Source organism: Solanum verrucosum, unplaced genomic scaffold (assembly GCF_900185275.1).
Source record: "Solanum verrucosum unplaced genomic scaffold, falcon-dt-bn FXZP01000115.1, whole genome shotgun sequence".
In the NCBI taxonomy this organism is placed as follows: Eukaryota; Viridiplantae; Streptophyta; class Magnoliopsida; order Solanales; family Solanaceae; genus Solanum; species Solanum verrucosum.
This window is the reverse complement of record NW_026020680.1, coordinates 689,232-701,880: the sequence shown is the minus strand read 5'-3', so window position 1 is coordinate 701,880 and position 12,649 is coordinate 689,232. Positions and strand designations below refer to the sequence as shown.

At 38.1% G+C, this 12,649-nt stretch overlaps 1 protein-coding gene across 1 annotated transcript in view; it reads right to left on the bottom strand.

Moving 5' to 3' along the window:
* The window catches only part of LOC125812189 (mitochondrial thiamine diphosphate carrier 2-like), a 252,341-nt gene extending 248,100 nt beyond the window's left edge, over positions 1 to 4,241 (bottom strand). The window contains exon 1 of the mRNA XM_049491710.1: positions 4,237 to 4,241. The gene's annotated coding sequence lies outside the window, so the exon portion shown is untranslated. The remainder of the gene's footprint in view (positions 1 to 4,236) is intronic.
* Between the last annotated feature and the right edge of the window lie 8,408 nt (positions 4,242 to 12,649).

Below are 12,649 nucleotides of genomic sequence, written 5' to 3'. Positions count from 1 at the left end.
TGAGATCATGGACCTTGAATCAATAATTCAATTCAAGGAAAGTTAAGATCAAAGTCAAGAGAAGTTCTTAGAGTTTTCTAAACGTCTTTTGCAAACGTTTTAACTTTGTTTTAAGACTTAAGTTTTGAGTTCAGTAAGGAGTAAAGTTGAAATTCATTTCTTCAAAAGTATATGGGGACTAAGTATTTACAAAGATATTTAAAATGTTTTCACATTTAAATAAGATCAGAAACTGAGATTTCCAAAGAGCCTTCGTGCTAGTTTTCAGAAAAAGTAATTGTTTTCTAAATGAAGCAAGAAAGGAAACTTTGATTTCCAAGATAGCCTTTGAGCTAAGTTTTTGAGCACTAATCTCAAATCACAGAAGAAATATGTTTTAAAAATATAAGAGTCAGTACATTTTTGGGAGTAGTATTGATCACCCAATTGGGGGAGCAATCAAAGAACCCACAGCACTCATAGAACCATGTAGCCATCATGGGTAGAAGAGGTTCATACTTTTTAGATGAATCCTTTTCAGATTATACTAGTGGATCCATTAGGCAGTTCAGGTTCTATACATTTGGCCGGGTATAGGATGCTCTGGCAGTGTGAGGTAGATCATTGTATCATCACTATAGCTTTTATGTGATGGTTGTCGGTTAGAAAAACTCCCACAATAGTTATTGTATTTCTATATACATCAGTTCATTTGTATTTCTAGATACATCTCAGATTTATTGTATCTTTGCATACACACAGAGTTTATAGCATGTTTTTAAACAGCTTTTCTTTATATTGCACTTGTTTTAAATTGAATTATATTGAAATGAGTCAGTCAGGTTGAGTTGAGTTGAGCAAGGTAAGTTATTCAGTTTCTTTCAAATTTCCTTACAGCCTATGTTCGTTACCATTCCAACTCGCATACTCGCACATCAATGTACTGATGCCAGTTGGCCTGCATCTTATTATGATGCAGACACCGGTAACTAGGATTGGCATTCCAGCGAATCGTTGATCCAGTGAGCAATTCAGAGTCAGTCGATGAGCCTCTTTGCATTCCAGAGGACTTATTTTTATTGTTTTCTAGTTTAGTTTTTTTTTAGGATGTTGTGGGGCCTGTCCCAACATCCATCTCAGTTGTTATTAAAGGCTTCATAGACAGTCAGATGTTAGTCCTTTGAGTCTTTTCATTATAATTTCTTATTGTTAAGACTTGGGTTGCCACTTTTGGCCAAGTTGAATGTTTAATCTTTAAAACATTCTCAGTTATTTTATTTCAATTCAGTTAAGTACATTTATATTTATAGATATGAATTTTGTCTTCCGCTGAGTTAAGTAAGTCAGGCCAAGGGTTCGCTTGGGACCAGCAATGGTCTTCAATTGCTAGTTCCACCCAGGGTGTAGGCTCGGGGTATGACATCACCCACGCACCAATCATGATTTATTTCAGCGAGTTTAAATTCTTGAAAGCTTAGAAATTGAGTTCTTGAATGGGTTTGTTGAAGTATCATTAGATTCTTGTTTCATTGAATTTGTTGAGGAGTTGTTTGATCCTAATATGTGATTTTAGGTTCGATTTTACGTAGAATCTGATTACTTTGAATAGTTAATCAATTCTAAGTGTTGGGTAAAAGAACCCACGAAGTTTAGAGGGTTTAGAGTAAAAAAATGAAGAAGAGATTTCGTCAAACGAAATCCGACATCAGTGGCACGTCGCGGAGCTGGTTCCCAGTTTTGGGAATTTTCGTTTCACGTCGCGGAGCCGTCACGGATTCTTCTGCCTCAAAAGTCATTTTTGGAACTAAATTTTAAAACCTTCTCCGCATCACGGACCCACCGTCAAATCTTGATTTTTGGTCTTTTATCATGTTTAGCTATCTAAAATCATTCCTAAACATCATAAGATCTTTCCAATCACGAATCACAATCCTTGAATTCATAATTCAATTCAAGGACCAGTTAAGAGTCAAGTCAGGAGCAGTTAAGATCAAAGTCAAGAGAAATCAAGAGTTCAGTCAAGAGAAGTTCATAAAGTTTTCCCAAAGTCTTTCGCAATTTAACCTTCTTTTAAGACTTAAAGTTTTGAGTTCAGCAAAGAGTAAAGTTGAAGTTCATTTTTTCAAAAGTATATGGGGACTAAGTGTTCCCAAAGAGATTTAAAATGTTTTCACATTTAAATAGGAACGGCCACTGAGATTTCCAAAGAGCATTAGGGGTAGTTTTTAGAAAATAGTAATCGCTTTCTAAATGAAGCAAGAGGGGAAACTTTGATTTCCAAGATAGCCTTTGAGCTAAGTTTTTGAGCACTAATCTCAAATCACAAAAGAAGTATGTTTTTAAACATAAGAGCTAATATTACTATATTTTTGGAAGTAGTATTGAGCACCGATATGGGGGAGAGTTCAGACAATTCACAGCCTCCATAAATCATGTAGCCATCATGGCTAGAAAAGGGTCATACTTTTTAGGTGATTGATTTAGTACTTTTTAGCATAGACTAGTGGATCCACTTAGTAGTTCATGTTCCTATGCCCTTTGAAAGGTATAGGATGCTCTGGCAGCGTGAGGGAAATCGTTGTTTCATCACAATAGTTATTACGTGATGGTTGTCGGTTAGAGAAACTCCTACATAAGTTATTGTATTCTTATATACATAGTTATTTGTATTTTTTACATACATTTCAGAGTTATGTTGTATCATTGCATACACACAGAGTTGACAGCATGTTTTTAAACATTTTGTTTCTTTATATTGCACTTGTTTTAAATTGCTTTATATTAAAATGAGTTCAGTTATATTGAGTTGAGCCAGGTAAGTTCTTCAATTTCTTTTAGATTCATCTCAAGTCTATGTTGTTTTAGCATTCCAACTCACATACTCGTATATTCAATGTACTGATGCCAGTTGGCCTGCATCATCTTATGATGTAGATACAGGTATCTAGGATCGGCAACCGATGCACCTTTGATCCAGTTGACCACTTCAGAGCCAGTGGTGAGCCTTCTTGCATTTCGGAGGACTCCTTTATTGATTTTAGTTCTTTTCAGTATTTCATTTGTTAGGATGATCGGGGGTCATGTCCTGACATCTATTTTAGTTCTTTATAGAGTCTTTATAGACAGTCAGATGTTAGTTCTTTAGTCTTTTCATTGTAATTATTCCATGTTGAGACTTGAGTTTGCCTTAATGGACAGTTGAATGTTCTTTTATAACATTCTAGTTTATTATATAAACTTATTTTTGTTGAGTTTAAGTCTTCCGTTGAGTAAGTAAGCCAGGCCAGGGGGTTCGCTTGGGCTAGCACTAGTTCTCGAGTGCCCGTCTTACCCAGGGCGTAGCCTCAAGGAGTGACAAACTTGGTATTAGAGCATAGAGTACAAGAGTCCTAGGGATTCTATGAAACCGTGTTTGTAGATCCCTAGATAGTTAAATGTATGTAGCGCGCCACATTTATAATTAGGAGGTTGCAACATTTAGGAAAATCTCTCACTTTTTTCACACTCATTTCGTGCGTTAGAGTTGATCTCCAAAAAGTTCCTTCTAATTCATGTTTGCACGTGTTTTTAGATAAGCATGCTGCCACGAAGAGGAGTCAAAGGTCGTCCAGCTAGGAGAAATGTTGAAGAACAAGAGTTACCAAATGCACCTGAAGTGCAACCTCAAAGGGAACTCACTAATGCTGAGTTTAGAGAGGCAATTAGGATGCTGAGTCAAGCTGTGACTAACCAGGTTGGTCAGCAAAGGGGAGCTCGACAGGAAGGAGCTGACACTTCAAGGATTCATAAGTTCTTGAGGATGAACACTCCAAGTTTCACGGGTTCGAGCACTACTGAGGATCCGGAGAACTTCATTGAGAAGTTGAAGAAGGTATTTGAGGTCATGCATGTTGCTGATACTGAGCGAGTTAAACTAGCTACATATCAACTGAAGAATATTGATAGGACTTGGTTTGACCAATGCGAGTTGGGCTTATTTTGAGGAGGCTTTCTTGGGTAGTTTCTTTCCCCGACAACTGAAAGAGGCTAAGGTACGAGAGTTCCTCACACTTAAGCAAGATTCTTTCAGTGTTCATGAGTATGGGTTGAAATTCACCCAACTGTCTCGCTATGCTACGGAAATGGTTGCGGACATGAGGAGTAGGATGAGTCTGTTTGTTGCTGGGTTGTCTCGTCTATCAAGCAAAGAGGGTCGGGCAGCAATGCTTATTGGGGACATGGACATTTCGAGGTTGATGGTCTATGTGCAAAAAGTAGAGGAAGAGAAGCTGAGGGATAGAGAGGAATTCAAGAACAAGAGGTCTAAGACAGGGAATGAGTCCAGGCAACAGAAAAGTAATGTCAACCGGTCATCCTTCCAACAAATATAGAAGGGACCTGCTTCATCATCTGCTAGTGCACCTGCACCTAGGAACAAAGGTGAGTACAATGGTCAGAATTCCAGAGCTAAACCTGTCTATTCTCAAGGTAGTGTGGCGCAAGGGGGTAGTAAGCCTTATGCATGCGCCAAGTGTGGTAGGAACCACTCAGATATTTTGTCGTGAGGGCTCCACGGGTTGTTTCAAGTGTGGTCAGACTAGGCATTTCATGCGAGAGTGTCCAAAGAACAAGTAGGGAAATGGTAATGGGGGAAATAGAGCCCAGTCTTCTTCAGTTGCTCCACTAGAAAGAATTGCACCTAGAGGGGCTACTTCCGGTACTGGCAGAGGAACAACCGCTTATATGATATCAACAGTCGCCAAGAGCAAGAGGATTCACCAGATGTTGTCACTAGTATGATTCAAGTCTTTGACTTTACTGTTAATGCCTTGCTAGATCCAGGAGCGAGTTTATCTTTTGTAACTCCATATGTTGCTATGAACTTTGATGCTATTCCTGAGCAACTTAGTGAACCATTCAGTGTCTCTACACCTGTTGGTGAGTCTATTCTAGCGGAGAGAGTCTATCGTGATTGTCCCATTTCCATTATTCATAAGAGTACCATAGCTGATTTAATTGAGTTAAACATAGTAGATTTTGATATCATTCTTGGTATGGACTAGCTTCATGCCTGTTATGCCTCAGTTGATTGTAGAACTCGAGTGTTCAAGTTTCAGTTTCCAAATGATCCAGTCTTAGAGTGGAAAAGCAGTTTAGCAGTGCCTAAGGGTCGTTTCATTTCGTACCTTAAGGCAAGGAAGTTGGTTTCTAAGGGGTGTCTATCACTTAGTCCGAGTTAATGACTCAAGTGTTGAGGTACCTCTTATTCAGTCAGTTCCAGTAGTAAAAGAGTTTCCAGAAGTCTTTCCAGATGATCTTCCCAGAGTCCCTCCTGAGAGAGAGATAGACTTCGGTATAGATCTTCTTCCAGATACTCGTCCGATATCTATTCCGCCAAATAAAATGGCACCAGCAGAGTTGAAAGAGCTAAAAGAGAAGTTAAAGGATCTATTAGATAAGGGCTTTATTCAACCAAGTGTTTTACCTTGGGGCGCTCCGGTCTTATTTGTGAGAAAGAAAGATGGTTCACTTAGGATGTGTATAGATTACCGTCAGTTGAACAAGGTTACCATCAAGAACCAGTATCCTCTTCCAAGGATTGATGATCTTTTCAATCAACTTCAAGGTGCTTCTTATTTCTCGAAAATTGTCCTCAAAACAGGTTACCATCAGTTGAGAGTAAGGGAACGTGATATTCCAAAGACAGCTTTCACGACCCAGTATGGTCATTATGAGTTTATGGTCATGTCGTTCGGTTTAACCAATGCACCTGCAGCGTTCATGGACCTTATGAATAGAGTATTCAAACCTTATTTAGATATGTTTGTTATCGTCTTCATTGATGACATACTAATCTATTCAAGGAATGAAGAAGATCATGCTAGTCATCTCACAATAGTTCTTCAGACTTTGAAAGATAAGGAGTTATATGCTAAATTCTCTAAGTGTGAATTTTGGCTCGAGTCTGTGGCATTTTTAGGCCATATTCTGTCTGGAGAGGGGATTAAAGTTGATACTTACAAAATTGAGGGAGTGCAGAATTGGCCTAGACCCACATCTCCAACGTATATTAGGAGTTTCTTGGGTTTGGTTGGCTATTATAGAATGTTTGTAGAGGGGTTCTCGTCTATTTCATCCCTTTTGACCAAGTTAACTCAGAAGACCGTGAAATTTCAATAGTCTGAAGCTTATGAGAAAAGCTTTCAGGAATTGAAAAAAAGGTTGACTATTGTCCCAGTTTTAACCTTACAAAAAGGTACTCTAGGTTTTGTGATGTACTGTGATGCATCTAGAGTTGGTTTGGGTTGTGTATTAATGCAGAATGCAAGGTTATAGCTTATGTCTCCAGACGGTTGAAAGTTCATGAGAAGAACTACCCAACCCATGACTTAGAGTTGGCTACTGTAGTATTTGTTTTGACTATATGGCATCATTATTTGTATGGTGTTCATGTTGATGTATTCACTGATCACAAGAGTCTTCAATATGTGTTCACTCAGAAAGAGCTTAATCTCAGACATAGAAGGTAGTTAGAATTACTCAAGGGTTATGACATGAGAATTCTTTATCAACCAGATAAGGCTAATGTTGTTGTTGATGCCTTGAGCATGTTGTCTATGGGTAGTACTGCCCATGTTGAGGAAGAAAAGAGAGAGTTAGCGAAAGATGTGCATAGACTTGCACGCTTAGGAGTCCGGCTAATGGATTCCACAGAAGGAGGAATAGTGGTGTTGAATGGGGCTGAATCTTCATTAGTGTCAAAAGTGAAAGAAAAGCAAGACCAAGATCCCATTTTGCTTGAATTGAAGGCAAATGTTCATAAGCAAAAAGTATTAGCTTTTGAACAAGGGGGAGATGGTGTATTGAGATATCAATGTAGATTGTGTGTACCTATGGTGGATGGACTCCAAGAAAGGATCATGGAGGAAGCTCATAGCTCCAGATATTCCATTCATTCGAGTTCCACAAAGATGTATCGTGACTTGAGAGAGGTTTATTGGTGGAATAGCATGAAGAAGGACATTGCAGAATTTGTCGCTAAGTGTCCAAATTGCCAACAATCGAAAGTAGAGCATCAAAGGCCCGGTGGGTTGGCTCAGAATATAGAACTTCCAGAATGGAAGTGGGAGATGATCAATATGGATTTCATCATAGGTTTACCAAGGTCTCGCAGACAGCATGATTCTATTTGAGTGATTGTCGACAGAATGACAAAATTAGCCCACTTTTTGCCGGTAAAGACTACCCATTGAGCAGAGGATTATGCCAGGTTATATATTCAGGAGGTGGTAAGACTTCATGGAGTCCCTGTTTCAATTATATCAGATAGGGTGCACAATTTACTGCACAATTTTGGAAGTCATTCCAAAAAGGCTTAGGTTCAAAGGTGAACTTAAGTACTACCTTTCATCCTCAGACTGATAGGAAAGCAGAGCGCACTATTCAGACTTTAGAAAATATGTTGAGAGATTGTGTGATTGATTTCAAAGAAAATTGGGATGATCACCTACCTCTCATTGAGTTTGCTTACAACAGCAGCTACCACTCTAGCATTCAAATGGCTCCTTATGAAGCTCTCTATGGGAGAAGATGCAGATCTCCTATTGGATGGTTTGAAGCTGGGTTGATATGACCAAATTTAGTTCACCAAGCTTTGGAAAAGGTGAAAGTGATTCAAGAGAGGTTGAAAACGGCACAGAGTCATCAGAAATCCTACACTGATGTTAGGAGAAGGGAGTTAGAGTTTGAAGTAGATGATTGGGTATATCTCAAAGTTTCACCCATGAAGGGGTTTATGAGGTTTGGTAAGAAGGGGAAGCTTAGTCCCCGATATAGTGGACCTTATAGAATAGCCAAGAGGATTGGCAAAGTAGCTTATGAGTTGGAGATACCACAAGAGTTAGCAGCGGTTCATCCGGTATTTCACGTCTCCATGTTGAAGAAGTGCATGGGCGATCCTTCATTGATCATACCAACTGAAAATATTAGGATCAAGGATAGCTTATCTTATGAGGAGATTCCTGTTCAGATTCTGGATCGCCAAGTTCGCAAGTTGAGAACAAAATATGTAGCATCAGTCAAAGTCCTTTGGAGGAATCAATTCGTTGAGGAAACTACCTAGGAAGTTGAAGAAGACATGAAGAAGAGATATCCACATCTCTTTGAGTCCAAAGAAAATGCAAACCAAGGTACTAATTCTCTTCTTAGTACTCTTTAAATTATGAGCGAGCATCTTGTTTGTTTGCATTTGTTTGTTGGGTGTTTGAACTTGATGATACCACCATTAGCCTAGTAAGAGTAATCTCATTCGAGGATGAATGTTCCCAAGGGGGAGATATTGTAACATCTTGCAAATTGAAATAGCTAGGAAGAAGCTAAGAACTGGAAATAGTCATTTTTTTTTTAAAGAATGAAAAATCTGGAAAATTATTTAAGTTAGGAAAAGTGAGTTTTTGGTCAACATCAAACGGCCATAACTCCTAGATCACGATGATTTAGGTGTATTTCTAGATATGGATGAAAATATCTTGGAATGATCTTTCCAACGCCGCCGAGTTTGCGCGATTCTGAGTTTGTATCAGCAAGTTATTCCCTTTGGAAGTTGGGTTGTTCGAATAAGGAAAGTTCTATCCGGATTTTAGAAGGGTAGTTTGGTCTTTCCCTTACCCAACTTAATTAATTTGTTTTTAGGAGTTTAATTGGGTAAAGTCAGATTTTAGTCAGTTTAAGAAAAGTGAATTTCACGCTAGGGCTTGGAGAAAAGAGAAAGGAGAAGGGGAAGAAAGAACGTTCAAGATTCGTCAAGATCGTAGAGATTAGCTTGTGGATTTCGTCGGGGGTGATCCCTACAAGGTATGTGATATCACATAGTGTTGGGTTAATTTGCCCACGCGCCAATCATGATTTATTTCAGCGAGTTTTAAGTTCTTGAAAGCTTAGAAATTGAGTTCTTTAATGGGTTTGTTGAAGTTTCATTAGATTCTTGTTTTGTTGAATTCGTTGAGGAGTTGTTTGATCCTAATCTGTGATTTTAGGTTCGATTTTGAGTAGAATCTGATGTACTTTGAACATTTAATCGATTCTAAGTGTTGGGTAAAATAACCCACGGAATTTAGAGGGTTTAGAGCCAAAAAACGAAGAAGAAATTTCGTCGGACGAAATTCAACATCAATGGCGCGTCACGGAGCTGGTTCCCAGTTTTGGGAATTTTTGTTTCGCGTCACGGAGTCTTCTACCTCAAAAGTCATTTTTGGAACTAAATTTTAAAAGCTTCTCTGCATCACGGACCCACCCTCAAATATTATTTTCGGTTTTTTCTCATGTTTAGCTATCTAAAATCATTCCTAAACATCATGAGATCTTTCCAATTACGAATCACAATCCTTGAATTCATAATTCAATTCAAGGACCCGTTAAGAGTCAAGTCAAGAGCAGTTAAGATCAAAGTCAAGAGAAGTCAAGAGTTAAGTTAAGAGAAGTTCATAAAGTTTTCCAAAAGTCTTTTGCAAACGTTTTAACCTTGTTTTAAGACTTAAAGTTTTGAGTTCAGTAAAGTGTAAAGTTGAAGTTTATTTCTTCAAAAGTATATGGGGACTAAGTATTCCAAAGAGATTTAAAATGTTTTCACACTTAAATAAGAATGGCGACTGATATTTCCAAAGAGCCTTCGGGGTAGTTTTCAGAAAAGAGTAATCGCTTCCTAAATGAAGCAAGAAGGGAAACTTTGATTTCAAAGATAGCCTTTAAGCTAAGTTTTTGAGCACTAATCTCAAATCACATAAGAATTATGTGTTTAAACATAAGAGCTAATATTATTATATTTATTGGAGTAGTATTGAGCACCGATATGGGGGAGAGTTCAGACAACTCACAGCCCCCATAAACCATGTATCCATCATGGGTAGAAAAGGGTCATACTTTTTAGATGATTCCATTAGTGATTTTTAGTATAGACTAGTGGATCCACTTAGTAGTTCAGGTCATATGCCCTTGGCAAGGTATAGGATGCTCTGGCAGCATGAGGGAAATCGATGTATCATCACAATAGCTCTTACGTGATGGTTGTTGGTTAGAGAAACTCCCACATAAATTATTGTATTCTTATATACACAGTTATTTGTATTTTTACATACATTTCAGAGTTATGTTGTATCCTTGCATACACAAAGTTAACAGCATATTTTTAAACATTTTGTTTCTTTATATTGCACTTGTTTTAAATTGTTTTATATTGAAATGAGCTCAGTCATATTGAGTTGAGCCAGGTAAGTTCTTTAGTTTCTTTTAGATTCTTCTCAAGTCTATGTTGTTTTAGCATTCCAACTCACATACTCGTACATTCAATGTACTGATGATAGTTGGCATGCATCGTCTTATGATGCAGATACAGATAACTAGGATCGGCATCCGGTGCACCGTTGATCCAGTTGAGCACTTCAGAGTCAGTGGTGAGCCTCCTTGCATTCCGGAGGACTCCTTTATTGCTTTTAGTTCTTTTCAGTATTTCATTTGTTAGGATGATCGGGGGTCCTATCCCGACATCCATCTCAGTTGTTTTAGAGGCTTCATAGACAGTCAGATGTTAGTTCTTTAGTCTTTTCATTGTCATTATTCCATGTTGAGACTTGAGTTTTCCTTAATGTCAGTTGAATGTTCTTTTATAACATTCTAGTTTATTATATAAACTTATTTTTGTTGAGTTTAAGTCTTTCGTTGAGTAAGTAAGTCAGGCCAGGGGTTCGCTTGGGCCAGCAATGGTTCTCGAGTGCCCGTCTCGCCTAGGGCGTAGGCTCGGGGCGTGATACACATGCCGAATTTCTAGTCATTTTTCAAGTATTGGCTCAATCCATGATGACTCAAGCTAATAAAGAGGCTAATACTCATGTGAACCTAAATGTGGGTACGACAACGGCAAGGATAAGGGAATTCACTAAGATGAATCCTCTGGAATTTTATGGGTCTAATGTTGATGAGCATCTCCTCAAGAGTTTATTGATGAGGTGTTAGATGCATAGGAAAAAATCCAAATACCCTTTTAAAAAAACTATCCGGCAGCCCTACGATTATGACCTACAGCCCGTAGGAATTTCTACTGCCCGTACGGGTGAATCGTAGAACCAACTTCAGAAACCCAAAATTTAATCATTTCCCATGAGACCATTCTACGGTCCGTAGACCTCATCCATAGAACATAAGTTTCACTCCAAAATTTCACTAAGTCTAGAACCTTTCTACGAAATCACCGTACGACCTATAGAACAAACTACGAACTGTCAAAACCTTCCATAGACCTGAGGTCTTAAACCAAATCTTTGGATCTATCATATGAGTGTCATCTACCCGTCAAAGCTACTACGGGTTGTCCTATCAAGTCATAGGTCAAACTTCAAAATCTTGAAATTCTAAAACTCAACCCAACCTTCTACGATTGCCTTTCTACGGCCCGTAAAACTTCCTACAATTTGTAGATTGGACTCGTAGTTCACTGTTTCAAACAATTTTCTACATTTTTCTTTCCTTTTTTCACTTACCAACTTCCAAGGTGTTACATTTTGGGTCTTGTTGGTTACCCCAGATCAGGTCTTGGGTTCCAAATTAGAGTGGGTCCCTTATGACTCTGAAGGAGGTTTCTCTCTATGGAATCTCCCGTATGATAATGAATGTGTGACTATAAAGTTCTTTAGAGTGTACCATCCATGGTTTGAGGTCCAGGCTCATTTCTAATAGCAACAGTTCGTGGTTCGGGCATATGTTTATTGGCCACGGTTCATAGTGCAGGCACAGTTCTCGATGGTTTGGTTCTATTAGGGTATGTGGGGTGTCTTAGCTGTGGTTTGAGGTCCAGATATTGATAACGTTCAAATATACCTTTTGAAAAGAAATATAAACGATCGTATGCAATATATTTACCCAACTATGAGTCGGGGTCGATCCCACAGAGAATATGGAAGAATATTGTCAATAGCAAATATTTAACTCGATAGTCGTTATATCAAAATATGGGGATTTAAATTGAAATAAAATAAAAACAATAAAAAGATAGCTTTGAACTAAGTATTTATTTATATTCAGGTTATTAAAAGTAACTAGGAATGTGTTCCCCATATGCTCATAACGCGGTAATCCTAATAATAGTAATCCTTTTCTAGTGTACTACATGCAAAGTGATAAGTTAGGTATCTCTAAATCCTTGGTCCGGCATCTAGAGAATTTCACCCCGCACCTTGGTCCGGCTACGTATGTATAATTTACTAACCCTTACTTTTACCTCATATTAGACATCATAATCGATGTTTGGCTTAGTTATTACTTCGCACCAATCGACACTAGCCTATTAGATAGTATCACACTAAATCTATGTTGATAATTCTTTTCTTGTTGATTACCTCCTTGGTCCGGCAAGTAGCAACAAGGCGAGTTCTAACGCGTGCACTCGTTAAAAAGACTTCTAAACGAAAGAATTATCAATGCATGCAAGACACTATTCAAGAATTGCTTAGTTATTATTCGTACTTTGTTAATCGCTTATGGTTCCCACAACCCTAGTTATGAAAGTTAGCTACTTATTATCTCAAAAACACAATCAAAATTCATTAAAATAAATATGCTTGTGTTAATCATAAAAAGTTAAGAACAATAACTAAACTATCTTTTATTAAGCACGAATACAAATAAATAATAAAGGAGAAGA